The sequence below is a fragment of the Lutra lutra genome, chromosome 13, assembly GCF_902655055.1.
Source record: "Lutra lutra chromosome 13, mLutLut1.2, whole genome shotgun sequence".
Taxonomy (NCBI): Eukaryota; Metazoa; Chordata; class Mammalia; order Carnivora; family Mustelidae; genus Lutra; species Lutra lutra.
This window is the reverse complement of record NC_062290.1, coordinates 3,209,191-3,226,309: the sequence shown is the minus strand read 5'-3', so window position 1 is coordinate 3,226,309 and position 17,119 is coordinate 3,209,191. Positions and strand designations below refer to the sequence as shown.

General features: G+C 47.0%; 1 pseudogene; it reads right to left on the bottom strand.

Annotated features, from left to right (window-relative positions):
• Nucleotides 1-16,474: 16,474 nt before the first annotated feature.
• LOC125084200 (uncharacterized) lies at nt 16,475-16,640 on the bottom strand (annotated as a pseudogene).
• Between the last annotated feature and the right edge of the window lie 479 nt (nt 16,641-17,119).

The following is a 17,119-nucleotide window of genomic DNA, read 5'->3' as shown; positions in this document are numbered from 1 at the left end:
AATTGCATATCTCGATGTTCTGAAGATTCTCTCGTTGTCTCCTGACAGTTTCATTATGATGTTTCTAAATGTGCATCTCTGAGTTTATCTTCTGTGAAGTTTTTGTTTCTTAAATATGTTGATCAATATGTTTTCCACCCAGTTCAGGAAGCTTTGGCCATTTTTCTTCAACTATTTCTTCTCTCCCTTTCTTTCCCTCCTCTTCTTCTTCTGGGACCGCCGTTATGTAGACGGTTGGTACAGCTGATGGTGTCCCACAGGCTTTTGGTTTCTCAGCTCTTCTTTTATTTATTTTTTTCTATTTCTCACACTAAATAATCCCAATTGAACTGTTTTTAAGCTCACTGATTCTTCCAGCTGCTCAAATCAGGTACTGGGCTGTTGTGGCCAGTTTTCATTTTACTTGTTATACTCTTTGGCTTTGGAAATTTTATTTGTTCTTTTTCTCAACATTTTAAACTCTTTATATTCTCTATTTGGTGACACACTATTCTCAATCTGTTACTCTTCAGACATGGTTTCCTTTAGTCCTTGAATATATTTATAATAGCTGATTTAAAGTTTACATCTGCGCTTTTGTAGGGTAGTTTTTATTGGCTATCGAACCCGTGTTAGATACACCCAGCAGAATGTTATTCAGCCACCAAAAAGAAAGAAATCTTGTTATTTGTGACACTACGGAGGGACCTTGAGGGCACCACGCTAAGGGAGATACATCAGACAGAGAAAGACAATCACCGTATGTGCTCACTCACGTGTGGAACCTAAAACATCAGCAACGACAAAACAAAAAACCAAATCTGTAGACACAGAGAATGGGTGCGTGTGGGAAGGGGGAGAGGTCTAATGTACAAACTTCACAGATAAATCCTGGGCGAAAAGTGTACAGCATGTTTATATTTGAAAGTTGCCAAGAGAGTAGATCTTAAAAGTTCTCATAAAAATTACTAATAAAAGTAAACTAGTGGAGAATCTTCTTGGGTTAGTATATGCCTTCAGAGATCACATGTTTCCCACTGAAATTGAGAACAGGAGAGCTCCTGGGGCCACGGCTGGGGACAAAGGCTCTCCGAGAGTCCCGTGGGTCCCAGAGGTCTCTAGGGTTACAGCACCCCATGCAGATGGACTGTAGGACGTCCCGCTCCCCGTATGTGGATACTCCCAGCCCCATCTCCCCTCCCCCAAATATTCTGCATCTCCAGAAAAGGAGAGGAAGTGAGAGCACGCAAGGCAAACTCAGGCATTCCTCAGTTTCATCGGTCATGCTGTGCAGGCCTTGTCCTGGCACAGAAGTGACTTCGTGTTGATGACTGTCCCCAGAACTGTGAGCGTCCGCAGCCAGGCCCTGAAGCATAGGCTGGTGGTGGCGAGGGTATCCAAACAGGATCAGCCCAAGGAAACCCGACAAACTGCAGGCAAACGCTGCACGTTCCGCCTCTTGCAACGGGTCCTTGTTTCCCCCAGGAACCCTGGAATTTACTCTAAGTCTTTGCAAAGGGTGTCACCCAGCGGTGAGGGCTCCCGAAGTGCACAAATCTCTCAAAGATGCCTTTGTCCAGCTGGACTTCGGCCGTGAGAAACACACCTCAGTCACACAGCCAGAGGCAAGGAGCCAGTCCTGAGCTACGAGCTGTGGATGGGGCGACGGGACACAGGCGGCAGAGGGGAAAGATTGCGTCAGACTGCTGGCCTTCCCGCTGCCTCTGCCGCCTGGCGTCTGGTGTCTAGCATCTGGCCGTGTCCGCTCCGCAGACTGTGCCCAAGGGAGAGGCTGGCCCTCTGGCGTCACCTTGGGCACACTCAGACACTCTCTCCCCTCTCCCTTTCTTTGCTTCTCTTTCTTCCTAGGTTTCTCTTTGGCTGAGAGGGTCAGATTCAATGCTGTGTTCTTTCTTCAAACTTTCCAAACACACACAAAGGTTACAGCAAGCATGCAACAAATCCGCAAGGCTCTATCACCGACCTTGGGCGTGACCTTGAGCCAGTTTTGTTAGTCTCTGTTTCCCACTCCTGTTTCCCCTGCCACCTATGTTTTCCTGGAGCGTTTCAAAGCAAATCCTAGAATTTCAGTCTTAAATGTGGCATTTTTGTCTCTCTAAAAAATAAGCATTTTTTAAAACCCTATCCAAAATACACTGTCATACTTCTCTAAGTTAACAACAATCCCTCAACATCACCTAATACATAGTTTGTTTCAAAATTTCTCAAAAAATACCTCTCTTACAGTTGTTTTGTTCAGACATGCTCCACTCAAGGTCGCCATGGCGCGTTTGGCTGACAAGTCTCTGAACCTCTTTCAAGGTGTGACATTTCTGTCCCCATGCCAGATGTCTGGCCGGCTCCACATCCCACAGTCCAGATCTTGCCAAATTGCATCCTCCCAGTTGTCAAACATTCAGAAATAACAGAAGTAAAACCAGTGAATCACTAAAGTAGCAATTAGTAAAAGTTTATTGGGCACACACCCAAAACCGGGAGCACCAGACCAAGCACGGCATGAGGCTCAGGGGTGCGCAGTCGTAAAGCAGCTCATATGCCGAGAAGGCAGCGACTCTGCATTCTCGCCAGGGACTTATAATGCTAGAATGTTTTTGAATGAAGGTCAGTCATTACCTCATATCAGTTTGGGGGACAACTTAAGTTCCATTACGATTTTCATGGGCACCAGCAAGAAGCGACCCAGGCAACTGAGCCTCACTTGCTCTGCAAGATAAGCTGAACTGAGCTTGGCTTGTATGACTAAACTGGTTCTGTCTGCTCAGGAAAACTTCCCGTCTGGTTGCCATTTGTGTTTGATTTTTAAAGTGTAACTAACACATTCCTTCGATCCCCAAGTTTCTATAAACTGGTGTTGGGTCCAGAGGCTTGTTTAGACTTGGGTTCGAACTTTTCAGCGTGAATAATCAGAAGTGGTGCTGGCAGTGCCTCCCACACCCCTAATGTCTGGTCTCCCTAGTCTCGTGGGTCTGATAGTGATGGAGGCAGGGTGAGGTGTGGTTCCGCCTGACCCACCCACCGAAATCCCGGTCAGTCTCTTGGCTTTGACATTCATTTACTGCCCACACTCATGTCTTCATTAGTGGCTGCAAATGGGGGTTTTCTGTTTTGATTGTTCGTTCGGGATCAATGAGCTAGAATTCCTCTGTTAACTCTTTACTAAACTGAAATATAGTTTGTAGAGGCAAGTGTATTTGAATGTTGTATATGTGAAATACACATGATGCCTTCTCTCTAGAAATTTTCAGAGTAATTGGGAACGTACAAGGAGACCAGTAAGACGTTCTTCTGTTTTACTGTCATTCCACACATGGGGCTTCATGCACCTGTTTTGTTCCAAATACAGCTGTTCGTTGTCAGCTGTGCATCAGTCCTCCGTCTTCCCCATGGGGCTCCTTCCCCGTAGGGCTCCTCTGTGACTCCTAGACACAGCCCCTTGGTCTTGGCAATGGCCTTATTTTTGGCCACAACACCAATGTCTCAGGATCATCTGGTACTGTGCCTGCCCCAGAACAGCCATTCCTCCAAAAGCCCCGGTTCCCTTCAGTAAAAAGTAGCTTTTGGAGACAGTAGTCAGGACTGGAGGTGGGGAGTGGTGTGTGCGCTCATTATGACCGCTTTGTCCTTGATTCTAGGTTCCTTCTCTGTGTGTGTTTTTTTTTCTAAAAGATCATGTTGTGAGCTTATACTCATTTTTACAAAACAAATGTAGAATTGTAGCATTTTTACTTAAGTCAGATTATAAAGCTGTCCTCCTTTCCCTCAGGTTGGAAATCTTGATTCCTATGGAATTTTATGTAATCATTTATCTGTTCTCCCTGTCTTTTCCTCCATGGATGGTTCGGATAACAGTATCAGTCTTAGTATTAAAGATAAGAACCTATGACGAAGGAAAAGTTTGCTCCTGCGGTGCACGAAGAGGTATCAGCAAGAGTTTCAACCATGGGGACAAAATCAAGAGGAAGTCGTTTAAAGAGAGTTTGCCTGCTGTGAGGCGGCTCTGAGATGGGAGTTCTGAGACATGCTGTCTGAGGGATGTTGTCAAGGAGGACACTCCACAGTAGATGGCCGCGGGCGTCAGGCTGGTGGAAGGAAGGGATGGACGGACCTTTTGGCGGCTGTGACCTTCAAGGGGTTTTACCCACGGTTTGTTCAAGCCTCCGGATTCTAGTGACTTCTTATAGGTCCATGGTTCCTTCCTGTGGGCTTGGCCCAAGGGGAGGCATGAGGAAGTGGAGGTGAAAGGTGGTGGAGCTTTTCCAATTTCCCATGCTTTTTTTCTGAGCTTCTAAAGCTCAATGGTACTTATCTGGAGAGACCATCATCTTAAGAAGCAGGGCAAAAAGTCAGGCCATCTGTCCTCTTGCTTCCTAGAATCTTTCTGGAAAATGCTGTGTATTTCCCTTCCTGCTCACTGATGTTTGACCTTGTGGGGATTCTGTTTCACTGTGTGCCTGGGTCTCATGTGGGGGGATGGGGACTTCATGACCCCAAACCCAGTCACCTTTAGATTGAACAACCCTCAAGTTGTTTCACAGTTAAGTTGCAAAGGATATATTTTCCTAAGTGTGTTACTTCATAATGCAATGGTGAGAACCTCATTTTAAGCACCGCCTACTCCTCTGACAAGATATTAATTCAGTATTTTATTTTTTTTTTAAAGATTTTATTTATTTTTATTTGTTAGAGAGAGAGCATGAGCACAGGCAGACAGAGTGGTAGGCAGAGGCAGAGGGAGAAGCAGGCTCCCCACTGAGCAAGGAGCCCGATGTGGGACTCAATCCCAGGACGCTGGGATCATGACCTGAGCCGAAGGCAGCCGCTTAACCAACTGAGCCACCCAGGCGTCCCGAGTATTTTATTTTTTAAAAAAGGTATTACCTACTTATTTTTGAAAGTGAGAGAGCCCATGCATGAGAAGGGGGAGGGGCAGAGGGAGAGGGAACAGCAGGCTCCCCACTGAGTAGGGAGCCCGACACAGGGCTCGATCCCATGACCCCAGGATCATGACCTGAGCCGAAGGGAGACACTTAACTGACTGAGCCACCCAGGCGTCCCAGGATGTACATTTTCAAAAAGAGGATATCTTTAGCAAACATGGGACTGAAATCTATGGGTTCATTCCCCCCCCCACTTTTTCTATACCCTTAAAAAATTCCCCTTTGTATGGACATTGGGGAGGGTATGTGCTATGGTGAGTGCTGTGAAGTGTGTAAGCCTGACGATTCACAGACCTGTACCCCTGGGGCAAATAATACATTATATGTTAATTAAAAAAAAAAATTCCCCTTTGGAGGTTGAAGCAAGAGAAGGGGTAGAGCCCAGCATCACACAGAAACAGCAGCTGAGGCTGGGAGAGTCATATATTCAGAACCCAAATCAGACTCAGGGTTGGCCCAGTGGAACCGCTCGGCACCAGGATCACGGGTGGAGCAGGCTGTGCCTGAGCACGGCTGACCCGGCATCGTGCATGAGAGCCCAGAGCCAGGGCACTAACCCACGGTCTGGTTGGGAGCCACACACCCCTGGGTCCAGGTGAAACTGCTTCTCAGGGAGACAACCATGACTCAGGGCACCCAAGAAATAAAAGTCCCACAGGAAATAAACTCACACACAAGAATTAAGAAACATATCAGAAAGTTCAGTGTGATGAAAACAGTCAGATGACCCGGGTCTGCTGCATATAGCTCACGGGCTGTATGGCTTTCCCATCAACCACAGTCAGGATGGAGAAACTTACATAGGAATCTAGAGCCACCTGAAAAAGATATTAAATCATCGCAGTGATAGTAGAGAACACGGCATCCATGGACAAAAACATTCAAAATAAATGGGGTGCCTGGGTGGCTCAGTGGGTTAAGCCTCTGCCTTCGGCTCAGGTCATGATCTCAGGGTCCTGGGATTGAGTCCCGCATTGGGGTCTCTGCTCAGTAGGGAGCCTGCTTCCCCCCACCCCCACCTGCCTCTCTGCCTGCTTGTGATCTCTCTCTCTGTCAAATAAATAAATAAAATCTTAAAAAACAAACAAACAAAACCCCCCAAAAAACACAGGCAAAAGAGTTGAGGAGTATGGAAAAACTCAGTCATCTTAATAACTAAAGGTCTCTGAATATGGAATAAATAGAGAATATATCCAGCAATAGAGAGATCTAGTATTAGGAAAACAAAACAAAACAAAACAAAAAACTGAGATAATCTCCCAAAACAGAGCAGAGATGAAGAGAAAAAATCAGAAAAAAAAAGAGATCTGATATATATTTAAAGAAATGTCTGAAGGAAAGAATAAAGTTGTATTAGGGTTCTCCAGAGAAACACAACTAGTGGAAGATGGATAGACAGATGGATAGACAGACTAGACAGGTAGATCGATGTGGACATAAAGGAAATTTATCATGGGGAGTTGGTCCACACAATGATAGAGCCAGGAAGTCCCATGCCTGTCTTCTCTGCTGCAAAACCAGGAGAACAGTGCTGCGAGTCGGGGTCTGAAGGCCTGAGAACCAGGGGAGCTGATGATGTAAATCCCAGTGTGGGGGCAGGAGAAGACGGGGTCCCAGCTCAAGCAGTGAGGCAGAGAAAACAGGGAAATTCCTTCTCCTCCATCTCTTCTCCTCTTCAAGCCTTCAACAGTTTGGATGAGGCCCACCCTGGGGAGAGCAACCCCTTCCCAGAGTCCCCTGATTCGAATGTTCCTCCTGCTGCCCACTGCATCCCCACAGATACACCCAGAAACACACCAGGTGTCAGCCAGGCTCCCCAATCCCACCCGTCACGCTGATACATGGAATCAGCATCACGAAAGTGAATGCTAAAGAGGATATAATGGAAGAAACGAAAGCTGGGATTTTCCAAGACTGAAGGTCAAGAGTCCACAGATTTAAAAATGACACCTTGGGGCGCCTGGGTGGCTCAGTGGGTTAAAGCCTCTGCCTTCAGCTCAGGTCATGGTCCCAGGGTTCTGGGATCGAGCCCCATATGGGGCTCTCTGCTCCGCGGGGAGCCTGCTTCCTCCTCTCTCTCTGCCTGCCTCTCTGCCTACTTGTGATTTCTATCTGTCAAATAAATAAATAAAATCTTTAAAAAAAAAAATAAAAATGACACCTAAGGCTAGATGAGTAATGACGGTAAGAGTAAGTTCCCAACCAGATCCATCACACTCAAACTCCAAACTCCAGCAACAGAATACAGAGAAGAATCTTTGAAAGTACCTGGAGGGGAGAAAAACCACAACAAAAAGAAAGCAGATCCTTTTTGCCTAAGGAAGAGAGAAGGGAAAATGCAAAGCCGCCAGAGAGGAAGGCTGAATGGCGCAGCCACTCCTCCCGGCGTGTCTTAGGAAGATAAACAGTTAGCATCAACCCCAGTCCTGGGAAATTACTCGGGAGAGATGAAAATGTGTGTTCACACAAAATGTTTTACACACACCATCACAGGAGCCCTTTTTATTACCATCAAGAACCAGAAACAACCCAAACGTCCTTCAACAGGTGAACAGGTAAACCAGAAAGGACCCACAAGACGGAATGTAACTCAGCATTAGGTAAGAATGAACTTCAGTCCCTGTAAAGACACCAGGGAACCTCTGAGGCGTCTTGCCGGATGAAAGAAGCCCATCTCATGAGGTCGCACACCAGACAAGCCTCTTATTCACGTATAGGACACAAAATCACAGAACGAGATTCTGTGTCCTGATTGCGCTGGTGTTTACCTGTAACAGAACTACACACCCCGAAGAAGTCAACAGGAAATTTAAAACTTAAGAAATTAAAAAACCTGATGCATCTTGTGACTCACGTGAGTTAAAATCAGTGATCAGGATCTTCCTGAATGCTGATGGCCTAAGGGTCCCCAAGTGTCTGGGCAGGAAGGGGTGGTTTTCTGAAAACCGTGTTTTCTTACAGATTCCACCACTGTAGGGCATGCTGTAGACAAATATTCCTCACGTCCTCCAAAGCTCTCCAATAGATATGGCAATCGGAGGTGACGTTTTTTAAAGTTACTATTACAGGATAACAAAGGCATGCCCTCCTCAGCAACCGCCTGAGACTGTCATCACAGAACACTCGACTTAGTGAGAGGGAACTACGCTTAGGCACACTGAAAGCCATGGAAGTGTCTTTAAACACAGAAACCAAGGATCTGAAAGATGTATTCCGGGCCTGAATCACAGATGGACGCAGAACAGACCTGCGCGCGCCTGGGGACCAGCCGTACAAGCTCAGCCCGAGGTGTTGCTGTGACGGCCGACGTGGGCAAAGCCCCAACAAACCCTGGCTGAACGAACTGGGGTTCGTTGTGTCAGGGCGATGTGTCTTCTGTCTGTTTTCGCCCGAGCTGAAGGCACTTCTCACCCACCCTCTCTGCGGCAGAGTGGGGCCCAGCGCCTTTCTCCACTGGCGTCACGCCTTTCCCCAGAAGGGGCTGGTCTGGAGCCAAAGCTCCCAGCCAGTCACTGAGGGCTTAATCCCTCGTTTCCACCCTGTCTGGGATCAATACATCTACGGCACATAATCTCCTAACTGCCGTGTCTGTCTGGTTTAGAAAATGAGTCTGTTCCTTTCCGAGAGCCTTTTTGTTCCTGCCCATCGCGTGCTCTGCCTTGGCATCAACTCAGCTCCTTGGGGACCAGCCGTGCCCCTCCGGAAAGGGCCCCTGATGGAGCGGAGACATTCCGAGTCCAAGAATTAGCCATGGCCCTGTGCCCTCACTCTATCTGCTAAGAGACACTCACAGAACCTGGGAGGAGGAAGCTACTTCAGGAGAAATTGTCTCTGTAGGCCGACCACCTTGTTCCATGTCAGGTATCGCCAGGGTGGGTGGGCTGAAGACGGCTGATGTGTGCCAAGGAAAGAAGGTGGCCGGTCCACCCTAGTCAGCCTGCTCCTCAGAGAGACTGGAAGTCTGTTTCCTCATCGCATGGGTAAGAAGCTCAAGTCTGAGGAGGGGAGATGATTTGCAAGTCAAGGAGCTGCCACAGCTCAGCCCAGCACAGGACTGGCCGTGGTGACCCCAGGCCTGAGAGCTGCACAGGTTCCCTCTGGGGGCAGTGGCCCTCGCTTCACCCTCAGGGGCTCCCCTGGCTTGCTCTGGGTCCTGCTCAGAGTTGAAATCATGTGGGCTTATTCCCAGTACACACACACACACACACACACACATGAACACACACAGCAGCATACTGAAGCTCACAGCAGGAGGCCAGAGCTGGCAATGGCAGAGATGGGGGAGCAGGGGCGGGGCACAGTGACGAGACAGGGCCCACTCTGAGCCAGACACAGTCGTGAACCCAAATACTCTCCCAACAGACACGGACACGCTCTGACTGATAGCAGCCAGCTGAGGCAGAGACCACTTTGCCTAGTAGCTCCCAGGATAGAGCTGAGAAGAAAGTCTGCTTCCCTGGGTCACAAATCAGGTCTCAACTAGTATCAAAAGTCTGAGATTATTCCCTGCATCTTCTCAGACCACAATGCTTTGAAACTGGAACTCAATCACAAGAAAAAATCTGGAAGAAATTCAAACACTTGGAAGCTAGAACTATCCTGCTGAAGAATGTTTGGGTCAACCAGGAAATCATAGAAGAACTTTCTAAACAATTTCAAGAACAATTCATGGAAACCAATGAGAACGAAAACATATTGGTCCAAAACCTATGGCATACTACAAAGGCAGTCCTACGGGGGAAATTTTGGGTGAGGCCTTCCAAGCCTCACCCAAAAAAATAGAAAAATCCTGAATTCATCATCTAACTTTACACCTTAAAGAACTGGAGGAAAAAACAACAAATGAAGCCAAAGCTATGCAGGAGAAGAGAAATAATTAAGATTAGAGCAGAGATCAATGAATTAGAAACCAGAAATATAGTAGAGCAGATCAATGAAACGAGAAGCTGCTTCTTTGAAAGAATTAATATGATCGATAAACCACTGGCCACACTTACCCAAAAGAATACAGAAAGGACCAAAATTAATAAAATTATGAATGAAAGGAAAGAGGTCATGACTAACACCAAGAAAATAGAAACACTCATCAGAAATTATCATCAACAGTTGTACGCCAATAAGTTAAGCAACCTGGAAAAAATGGATGCCTTCCTAGAAACCTATAAACGACCAAGACTGAAACAGGAAGAAACTGACAACCTGAATAGACCAATACCCGTAACGAAACCAAAGCAGTGATCTAAAACCTCCCAGAAAACAAGAGTCTAGGGCCCGATGGAGTCCCTGGGGAATTCTACCAAACAGTCAAAGAGGAAATAATACTTCTTCTCCTGAAGATGTTTCCAAAAACAGAGACAGAAGGAAAGCTTCCAGACTCTTTCTATGAGGCCAGCGTTTCTTTGATCCCCAAACCAGGGAGAGACCCCATCAAAAATGAGAATTTCAGACCAATATCCCTGATGAATATGGATGCCAAGATTCTCAACAAGATCCTAGCTAGCAGGATCCAACAGTACATGAAAAGGATTATCCATAATGACCAGGTGGGTTTTATCCCTGGGATGCAAGGGTGGTTCAACATTCGCAAATCAATGTGATGGAACATATGAATAAGAGGAGAGAAAAGAACCATATGGTCCTCTCAATTGATGCGGAAAAAGCATTTGACAAAATACAGCATCCCTTCCTGATTAAAACTCTTCAGAGTTTAGGGATAGAGGTAACATTCCTCAATTTTATAAAAACCATCTATGAGAAGCCCACAGTGAATATCATTCTCAATGGGGAAAAACTGGGAGCCTTTCCCATAAGATCAAAAACATGACAAGGATGCCCACTCTCGCCACTATTGTTCAACATAGTACTAGAAGTCCTAGCAACAGCAACCAGACAACAAAAAGAAATAAAATGTATTCAAATTGGCAAAGAAGAAGTCAAACTCTCTCTCTTTGCAGATGACAGGGTAATTTATGTGGAAAATCCAAAAGACTCCACCCCGAAACTACTAGAACTCATACAGCAATTCAGTAATGTGGCAGGATACAAAATCAATGCACAGAAATCAGTTGCTTTCTTAAACACTAACACTGTAACTGTAGAAAGAAAAATTAGGGAATTGATTCTATTTACAATAGCACCAAAAACCATAAGATATCTTGGAATAAACCTAACCAAACAGATGAAGGATCTATACTCTAGAAACTACCAAACACTCGTGAAAGAAACTGAAGAAGACAAAAAGATGGAAGACCATTCCATGCTCATGGACCGGAAGAATAAATATTGTTAAAATGTCTATACTGCCCAGAACAATCTATATTTTCAACGCCATCCTGATCAAAATACCGATGACATTTTCCAAAGTGCTGGGACAAACAATCCTAAAATTTGTACAGAACCAGAAAAGACCCCTAATCACCAAGGAAATGTTGAAAAAGAAAAACAAAGCTGGGGGCATCACATTGCCTGATTTCAAGCTATATCACAAAACTGTGATCGGGGCACCTGGGTGGCTCAGTGGGTTAAGCCTCTGCCTTTGGCTCAGGTCGTGATCTCAGGGTCCTGGGATTGAGCCCCCACATCAGGCTCTCTGCTCAGCAGGGAGCCTGGTTCCCCCCCGTCTCTCTGCCTGCCTCTCTGCCTACTTGTGATCTCTCTGTCAAATAAATAAATAAAGTCTTAAAAAAACAAAAACAAAAAACAAAGCTGGGATCACCAAGACAGCATGGTATTGGCACAAAAACAGACACATAGACCAATGGAACGGAGTAGAGCCCAGATATGGACCCTCAACTCTATGGTCAAATAATCTTTGACAAAGCAGGAAAAAATATCCAGCGGAAAAAAGACAGTCTCTTCAATAAATGGTGCTGAGAAAATTGGACAGCTATGTGTAGAAGAATGAAACTCAACCATCACACAAAGATAAACTCTAAATGGATGAAAGACCTCAATGTGAGACAGGAATCCATCAAAATCCTTGAGAACATAGGCAGTAATCTCTTTGACATCAGCCACAGCAACTTCTTTCAAGACATGTCTCCAAAGGCCAGGGGGAAAAAAGCGAAAATGAACTTTTAGGACTTCATCAAGATCAAAAGTTTCTGCACAGCAAAGGAAACAGTCAACAAAACAAAGAGGCAACCCACAGGATGGGAGAAGATATTCGCAAATGACGCTACAGATAAAGGGCTGATATCCAAGATCTATAAAGAACTTCTCAGACTCAACACCCAAAAAACAAATAATCAAGTAAAAAAATGGGCAGAAGATATGAACAGATAGTTTGCCAAAGAAGACATACAAATGGCCAACAGACACATGAAAAAATGTTTATCATCATTAGCCATCAGAGAGATTCAAATCAAAACCACACTGAGATACCACCTTACACCAGTGAGAATGGCAACAACTGACAAGGCAGGAAACAATAAATGTTGGAGAGGTTGTAGAGAAAGGGGAAGCCTCTTACACTGTTGGTCGGAATGCAAGGTAGTACAGCCACTTTGGAAAACAGTGTGGAGGTTCCTCAAAAAGTTAAAACTAGAGCTACCCTATGACCCAGCAATCACACTACTGCATATTTACCCCAAAGATACAGATGTAGTGAAAAGAAGGGCCATATGCACCCCAATGTTCATAGCAGCAATGGCCACAATAGCCAAACTGGAAAGAACCAAGATGCCCTTCAACAGACGAATGGATGTGGTCCATATACACAATGGAATATCATCACTCAGCCATCAGAAAGGAGGAGTACCCAACTTTTGCCTCAACATGGATGGAGATTATGCTGAGTGAAGTAGATCAAGCAGAGAGAGTCAATTATCATATGGTTTCACTTATTTGTGGAACATAAGGAATAACATGGAGGACATTTGGAGAAGGAAGGGAAAAATGAAGGGAGGGAATCTGAGGGGGAGTCGAACCATGAGAGACTATGGACTCCAGGAAACAAACTGAGGGTTTTAGAGGGGAGAGGGGTGGGTGGATGGGTTGGCCCGGTGATGGGTACTAAGGAGGGCACCTATTGCATGGAGCACTGGGTGTTATACGTAAACAATGAATCATGAAATAATAATAATAAGATAGTCTGCTTCCTCCAAGTTGTTCTCTTCTGAGGCTGTTTCCCCAATGCCCTGGCTGGGACGTTGTCCGAGCACAGACCATGCCGACACATGGAAGGCAGCAGCTCTGTGAGGCGCTGGAAGAGGGCTCTGTGTGTGGACAGAGAGCACCCAGAGGGGTTGGCGTGAGGTGGGACTCAGGCAGCCATCCATAGAGGCCTGTCAGGCAAAGTCCCTGGTCCCCCCTCCATCCCCCATGGTGATAGCCACAGCCTGTTAATGAGGATTTCGGCCAGAAAGGAGCGCACTACAGCCCGTGGCCCACGCGACCACGGTATGTCTGACAAAACCTGTGCTCTTGTAACCAGGTGCCCAGGAAAGTTCACAGATTTCATTAACCACGACCCATGGAAACAACCAGTTTGGTTTCTCTTTTGCCTTTTCTGTGTTTGTAGTGAGTAGACGCCAGATGAGGTCCCTGGACCACACTGCGCTGAAATGGGCCCCTGGATCCATGAGGGAGAGAATGTCCACATGGTACGTGGCCCGCAGCCCGGGAGCACACAGACTGTGCTACTGTCACCCCTTACAAGCACAGGACCCCTGTCAGCCGAGCTGAGAATAGGGGAACCACAGGAGCATGTGGGACATTCCACAGAAGCCCGGGGAACTGGGAGCAGAAACATCGTGGGAGCCAGGGCAGGAACCACGTGCTTCTGGACCAGGTGGACCGCAACCCTCTTCCTCTGTTTGCACTAGTCCCCTGGACGCAGAATCCCAGGGGTGGGTCAGGCTGGTCCCTGTCATGGAACATGCCTACTGCTGATCATTCTGCTGCAATGATCCAGTGGCTTCTCACGTGGGAGAGCACAGCATTTAGATGTGCAGTCCCACCAGGACATACCCTGAGGAGGAGAGGAATTCCCCAAATGGAAGCCAGGATCCAGGACACTGAGAAGGATGAAGGCAATCCAGACAAACCAAACCAAACTAGCCCTGTCCATGATGCCATCAGTATGGCAGTTGACAGAGCTGCCAGACCCTCCGGCGACATCTGCACCACCAACCTCAGGCCCTCCACCCTCATACCATCTCTCAGAGGATGTCTATACCAACCTCGGCTCTCCGCCCTCAGACCATCCCTCGGAGGATGCCTACCCCAACCTGAGGCTCTCTGGCCTCAGACCATCCCTCAGAGGATGTCTAGACTAACCTAGTGCTTTCTGCCTTCAGACCATCCCTCAGAGGACGTCTACACCAACCTTGGGCCCTCTGCCCTCAGACCATCCCTGAGAGGATGTCTAGACCAACCTCAGCTCTCCGCCTTCAGACCATCCCTCAGAGGATGTCTAGACTAACCTGGGGCTCTCCACCCTCAAGCCTGTGACTCCAATCGCTTACACTGTCTGGTCTCAGACCTGCAGAAGGTCTTAGGGATTTCTAGTCCCAGCCCTGCGTGGGTCCCCAGTCAGGAAGGGGTGGCCAGACTGAGGGGACCCTGAGGCAGTAGGAGCAAGAGAGGCATGAGGAACAAACCTGCTGATTCAGGCACTGGAAGAACCACTGGGACTGCGGCCTGGAGACCAGAAGGGAATGGGGGCCCCTCAGAAGGGAAGTTCCTGGTCCGGAAAGGATAGGGTTCAGGGAAGACAGGGTGACAGTGAACAGGGAAATGGGGGCTAGTTCTGGAGAAAGCCTGAGGGGGCGGCTGTGGGCGCAGGGGCGTGCAGACCAGGGGCTGTGCTCAAGGGCACAGGCACTAACTGGGGCACCTGCGGGGGATTCGTGGGCTGGAGAGCGGTCACGGGGCCGATTCTGGCAGACATTTCTACACAGAAAATGTTATCCCGCAGTCCTCACAGAGCTTCCACTGCTCGTCTGCTTCCTCCTTATCACTCTTAACGTTTAACATGCCTCCATTCTCCTGCGGGTTTTGCTGATTAAGACCTAAATTAAAGCTGCAGCCAAGGAACACTGGGCCGCTTAGCACTTAACTGGGCAGATTCCAAGTTTAGTAAACGTGCAAAGTGTTAGAAGGAAAGACCAGAATGGAGAAGAAAGGAGAAAAACAATCAGAGGGAAGAATAAATTTTTTTTTTAAAGATTTTATTTATTTGTCAGAGAGAGAGGGGGAGAGAGAGCAAGCACAGGCAGACAGAATGGCAGGCAGAGGCAGAGGGAGAAGCAGGCTCCTGCTGAGCAAGGAGCCCGATGCGGGACTCGATCCCAGGACGCTGGAATCATGACCTGAGCCGAAGGCAGCTGCTTAACCAACTGAGCCACCCAGGCGTCCCAAGAATAAATATTTTGAAGGAAATGGGGGACTTCCGTGTATTGTGAAGCTAAAATACCAGCAATAATTGGAGTAAAGAACAGTATTCTTTAAAAAGTCTTTATTTTGTGGAGACTTAGGGTTAGACTCACAGCAGAAAGTACAAAGGTCTCCCCCGCACCCCGGTCCGCTCCCACCCCCCACCACCACCACCATCGCCAGCAGATGGTGCGTTTGTCACACTGGACAGACCTGCACGGACGCATCACACCACCCAGGTCCAGGGCGCGCGTCAGGGTCACGCACAGTGGCGTACACTCAGTGTGTTTGGACAAGCGTGTCATGACGCGTATCCACCATTCTAGTGTCATAGTAGTTTCACTCCCCCAAAATCCTCTGTGCTCACCCCTGGACAGGACCCCTGTCCTCTCTCCCGCCCAGTCTCTGATCTCTTTACTGTCGCCATAGTTTTGCCTTTCCCAGCGTGTCTCATAGCTAAAGCCATACAGTACACATCCTTTTCAGACTGGCTTCTTTCACTTAGTGACATGCATTAAAGTGTCCTTATGTCTTCTCACAGTTTGAGAGCTCACTTCTTCAGAGTGCTGAGTGACAGTCCCTTGTCTGGAGGCACCACGGTTCATTTATCCTTCCACCTGCTGAGGAGGACTTGGTCGCGTCCAAACCTTGGCAATTATGAACAAAGCTGCTATTAACACTCATATGCAGGCTTTTGTGTGGATATAAAATTTCAGCTCTGTTGACTAACTACCAAGGAGTATGACTGCCGGATCCTATGGTAAGTGGATGCTTAGTTTTGTAAGAAACAGACTCTCTTCCAACGTGGCGGCACCAGCCTGCATTCCCACCATCAACGACTGCGAGTTCCTGGTGCTCCACGTGCGGTCCCGCGTTCGGTGTTGTCAGCGTTCTGCATTCTGGCCATTCTGACAGGTGTGAAGAGCTAGCCTATTTTTAGCAATAGGTTCACAGCATTGCAAGTGTGGGCACGATAGTAATTATTTTAACCTCTAATGCATCTTTATGATTAAATATCCAGAAATACCTAGTTGAGTGGAAGGACGTCATTATGAAACCAAGAGTGACTTGTGCAGATTTGAGAGAGAAAATCATCCACTATACAGCAATCAGCACTCTTATCACATGGAAACGAAACATTACCAAAAAAGATGTTATCTTTTTTTTTAAAAACTCAAAATGCAATTTTAAGTATCTTCTTGGTGCCAACTTTCCTTTAATGCATGCATCACCACACCCCATAAAGTGAGAGGTAAAAAAAAATCAGATTTAAACTGATAAGAACAGATGCTGCATTTGACCTTAGCCAAAAGGCCAAGAAGTGACAGCTCATACAATTTAGAGTAAGGCTTGGGGGCCCTGGGTGGCTCAGTGGGTTAAAGCCTCTGCCTTCAGCTCAGGTCATGATCTCAGGGTCCTGGGATTGAGCCCTGCATTAGGCTCTCTGCTCAGCGGGGAGCCTGCTTCCTCCTCTCTCTCTGCCTGCCTCTCTGCCTACTTGCAATCTCTGTCTGTCAAATAAATAAATAAAATCTTTAAAAAAAAAAAAACAATTTAGAGTAAGGCTTTTCGGTGATGTCAGGGAGTTAGAAATATAGGAAAACAGGATATTGTGATAAACTCACCAGAGATTCCTTTGATTCAGTCAGGAGAAAGCACCAATGACTCCAGGACCAACGGAAGAGGTCTTCACTGATCCATTTATGAGGACAAGATGGGCTTCAATTTGGAAAACAGGCTCTGATGGGAAGCCCTGGCAACCCTCTGGGCCCCAGTTTCTTCCTCTGGAACAAAAAAGAGGCGAC